General features: G+C 39.6%; 1 long non-coding RNA gene across 1 annotated transcript; it reads left to right on the forward strand.

The window, feature by feature from the left end:
* Positions 1–1176: 1176 nt before the first annotated feature.
* LOC106491968 (uncharacterized) lies at positions 1177–3257 on the forward strand. Its single transcript, XR_001293867.1, has 3 exons — positions 1177–1234; positions 1337–1647; positions 3131–3257. It is a non-coding gene; the product is annotated as an uncharacterized lncRNA (long non-coding RNA).
* Positions 3258–4590: the final 1333 nt, after the last annotated feature.

Below are 4590 nucleotides of genomic sequence, written 5' to 3' on the forward strand. Positions count from 1 at the left end.
TGCTTCAGATGCATACTTGTAGATCCTATTAAAGTGGAAGACTTTACTCGGTTAAAACTGCAGTGATGTCCTTGTATGAAAGGACGTCAGATCTTCATGCTGAATGGGATTTATACATGCAAAACTAACCCCTTTAAAGAATATTCATGTCAATATGCAAATAGAAATGTGTTCATATTTCTTAGACTCTGTAAAAAGGTAGATGGAGTCTACAACTATTTGTGTAAAATGAGTGCTTTTCTTCTGCCTTTGAAGGTGGGCCTGCAAAAATACAAGCAATTAATGGTAATGTTTCTTAGAGGAATTCACAGAATATTCCTGTATTCCTAAAAGTTCCAACTTAATGCTTTTTGCATCTTCTATGAAAACGGTGGTATTTGGGGTTAATGCCTTTAATGTAAGAAACACAGGCTTTAGGAATGCAAAGAAGTTCAGTTTAGGCGGGAGAGCCCCTGAACCCTGAAAAGCATCAGCAGTTATAGCCTTTGTCAAAATTAAACAAGTTATGTGAAGCAATGATGTTGAGGGACTCCTAGCATCTAGTTCCAGATACTTCTGAGATTGCCCAACACTGCTCAGCATGAACAATGCTCTGCCTGTGTGCTGGGCCTGGGCCTGGGCCTGTGCTCGCTGTATCTTCAGCATTGTTAAGTCCTACTGATTTCCCCGGGGTGCACCCTGCTCAATGAAGGGATTCCTTCAGCCAGCCAAGGAAAGCCATGGCGGATGCTCAGGTTTTATTCCTATATAAGATAATGCTTTCTTTCTTTCTGGATAATTTCTGAGATTAAATAATTGTTGAACTCTGATGATTGCCACCTTGCAAATTCATTACACATTTTTCTAGTTATTCCCTCTGACTTTCCTATTACTAAGAATGTAAGTGAATTAATTTATCTCTGGTGTATTGATGTTTCTACCAGATGCCTGAGGAATTGTTAATTATGAATAAAACAAATCTAACAAGAAAGTTAACAATTAACACCATCTTTCTTGAACTATGACATAGTTTTCTGATCATTGTTTGTCTGCTGATTGTTACTTGGAGGAGGTATGTCATCAGCTAAACCTAAGCATTCTGGCATACTGCTTAAACTTTGATATTTCTCTGTTGTAACCGTATACAGCTCTTCTCATAAGGTCAGTGGCAATGGCAAACAGGAGAAGTGAGAGACTGCATCCTGATTAGCTCCTAATTTAGCATTCCAGGATCGTTGTGTTCCAATAGAACTGGGTGAATAATTCATCATGAACAATTGACCACTATTTGCCTGTTTTTCTGAATGGTCCATGAGCTGATCTTGTTTTAACAAAACCATTTCTTTAATCTCATTAGCTCTGCACCTCTTCTCAACATTTCCTGTCTTCCAAAATGGAGATTCCCAGCTTTATTGTTGCCATCCCCAAGAAATAATTGTACTTACTCCAGCCCCTTTCCAGATGCCTGTACCATGCCCTTCTCACTCACAGATGACAGTAACCAAATGAAAATAGCCCTTGAAAACAGGAGACTAACTGGTGGAAAGTTTGGAATCACCTGCACTGCCAGGTCGCACAAAGACACGAGTCCAAGCTGCCCTTTGGCAGGACGGATGTTCCTGCTCCTGGAGGATCTCAAACAGATCCAGGAGTCCCAATCTCTTACGGGTATGTTCATCAGCATTATCTTGCTTTTCTTTGAGAAAATTCTCTCAGTTTTAAATTATACGCGTACTTCTCCCTTCTGTCCCATCCTAACAAACACAGGATACGATGTATCTTGTTTTGGGTGGCAAAGTGTCCCTTTTCCCTCTAAGTACTGGCACATGTTATGCCCCCTTGTTGGCTACAGCCTTCTATTGAAAAACCTCTGCTCTAGACAAGCCATGAGAAGGCACGCAATAAATATCAGATTTTGTGATTTTATTCCTTGGTTAAATGATCAGGACTTTTAAGATTATCCGCTTAAAAGTCTACAAGCGTGGGGGAATCTTGTCACTACTAAGGTTTTCTTTTTCCTAGATTAATTAAGTAAATGAAATATGGAATATATAAACTGCAATAGAAACCTGTACTCTTTTAATAATACTACTGTCAACATAAAGCTGCTTCTACCTTCCAGAATGGCCTTATATTGAAGAAATATCTGTGGTTCTTTATCTTGTATTGATTTCTACCAGAGAAAGAAAAAATAAATTGGCAGGAAAAAAAAGTATTTTGAGAGGAAAAGAATTTAAGCAGAATTAAACATACAGAGGATGAGAAATGAGTTTTTATGCCATAGAGAGAACTTTTCCTACTCAGTCCTGAAGCATATGCTTTTTCCCCATTTTCAGCAAAACTCAGTGCTGCATTTCTCTTTCTTGATCTAGAAGACCTAAACCACTCTTGAAGTAGCTGTTTCTAGTGTTTGAGTGGATCACTGCAGAACCACACAATCTGTTTTCTTTGAATGTGATATCACTGTAAATTCATTCCTTGCCAGTTAGTCAAGGGACTGAGAAAATCAGACTGGGAATAAGCAGTCTTTCCTTGTGTGACAGCAGAGAATAATCATTAAATGTAGAAAAACTAAACAACAAATATATACTTCTCTACCACCATTAATGTTTTTAGTGAGCCTACGGGGGTTTTTTGAGGACATTGGGGAGAAAAAGATTACGTAAACCATAAGCTAACCGAGAGCAATTTATGAACCTAGACAACAGGGGTTCACAGGCCTCTTGGCAAGTTTACTACCACTCTAGCTACTTTGCCAGCAAACCCCTCAGACAAAAGTTCCTGCTATGTGGAGATGTAATAGGTCAGGTCCTTGCCCCAAACTTCCCAAATCACTTCGTCTGAAAAAGGTTTCCAGCTTGAAACGAAAAACACAATCAGGGACAGAATGAAGGAAGAAATTCAATTGGTGAGGAAGGAGACAAAAACTGGGTTTGGGGCTTTACCCAGTAGTTCTTTTTGGTGCCTGTTCATTGCACATGTGTGGCAGTAGAAGGAACATGGACTCATAAAGACGTTTTGTGAAATATTTCTTGTGTGACTCAAGATACAGCAAATTTGCTTGGCCTCAAATTTTGCTTTGAGTTTCTAGATCAAACAAATAAGTCTGTGGATTCAGGTCCAATTTTCAGAAGTGTTTTCTTTTGTATAGATTTCTCCTGCCTCATTCAGAACTGAGAAGGCTCACAAACACTGCCTCACTCCAGCTGAAGCGCAGCTCCAGTTTTGCATTGACTGTGGAACTGAAACAAAATCCAAACTCGGAGCACCTGCCAGCATCACAAGCATTCAAAGTGGGATCCAGGTCTTGCAACTGGAGCCCCCTCTAAATAAAATATTCCAGTAAATCCATTTTGCTTTCTTCTCAGAGTTCATAATGAGTGTTTCACACTCTTCTAGTACCAACCACCTCAGCCTAGGAATGAAGTATATTACATCTTATTCTCTGAGATGCAAACAGTCTGTTCCACTGTCAACACCAGCTACTGTTTCAGAATGACAAAAGCACAGGCTACTACAACCACACAGCATCCCCATGGCTCTTTTGTGCCATGTAGTCCTTGAAATATGTCGTAAGAATGAGTTATCTGTACTACCTCCTTAACAGCAGAGACTGCAGAAATGGGTTAAGTGATTTGACCAAGTTGGTCAAGGAACCTAGGGTTAGATACTATCTCGCTGAATCTGTGCCAGTACCTGTGACCATGCTGCTTGGCTTTACATACAGTAAGTTGATTCACATTTCCTGATGGACAGATTATACTCGGAAACAGCATTCAGAAATGGACAGTAAAGCAACTATATTTATATTCAGGGACAAGCTACTTTTTAATCTCAGTTTTCCATGAAATAACCTGAGGTTTAAAATTTTATTCAGTTTCTCTCTCTGGAGATGTGGAAAAACAAGCAAGTGGCCTTATTTTCTCTTCTCCTACCCTTAAACACACCATTTCCCCAGCCATTTATTAGGCCATTTCTGAGGTAATACATATAATTCAGTGACAAATCCACTTCAGCCTTGGTAATGCCCTTCGTTTTTACTTCAAAACATTCACTGACTTTCATGGATTTGTACTATTTAACACCCAGATAAAGGTAAGCTGTCTTTTTTAATAACGATGGATTACATTTTCTCGTTACACGCTCTGATTCAATTGGATTTTTCAGTGTGAGCACATCTATTCCAGAGAAAACAGTAATGTCGGTGTGAGAATAAGTGTAGTTATTAGAAAGGTAAACAAGATGAAACAAAAACTAACATAAATGGAAATTAGTTGATTAAATTACTGCTACCAAGACCAGGGGCTTTTTTCTTCCTTCAGCAGAAGCATCCTACATCTTCCATTCCTTTTCATGACAAGTATGTTGTTAGGAAACCATAGAGGCAGACTGTTTGGTAAGACCTTGTGTACGAGACTGAGGCATTGCTGAAAATCTCCCCAAGAGGGGGAGGATAACTTCAGCTGCTATCCATGCTCTCCAGAATAGGGCCGTTCCTCACCAGTACCCCAAGTGGTTGGAGTGGGAATGAGATGACACCCCAAACTCTGAAGCTGGCTAATAGCAAGCCAAGTCTCTGTAAGGGAATGCTGAGGTGGATGCCTTTCTACA

Source organism: Apteryx mantelli, chromosome 5 (assembly GCF_036417845.1).
Source record: "Apteryx mantelli isolate bAptMan1 chromosome 5, bAptMan1.hap1, whole genome shotgun sequence".
NCBI lineage: Eukaryota > Metazoa > Chordata > Aves > Apterygiformes > Apterygidae > Apteryx > Apteryx mantelli.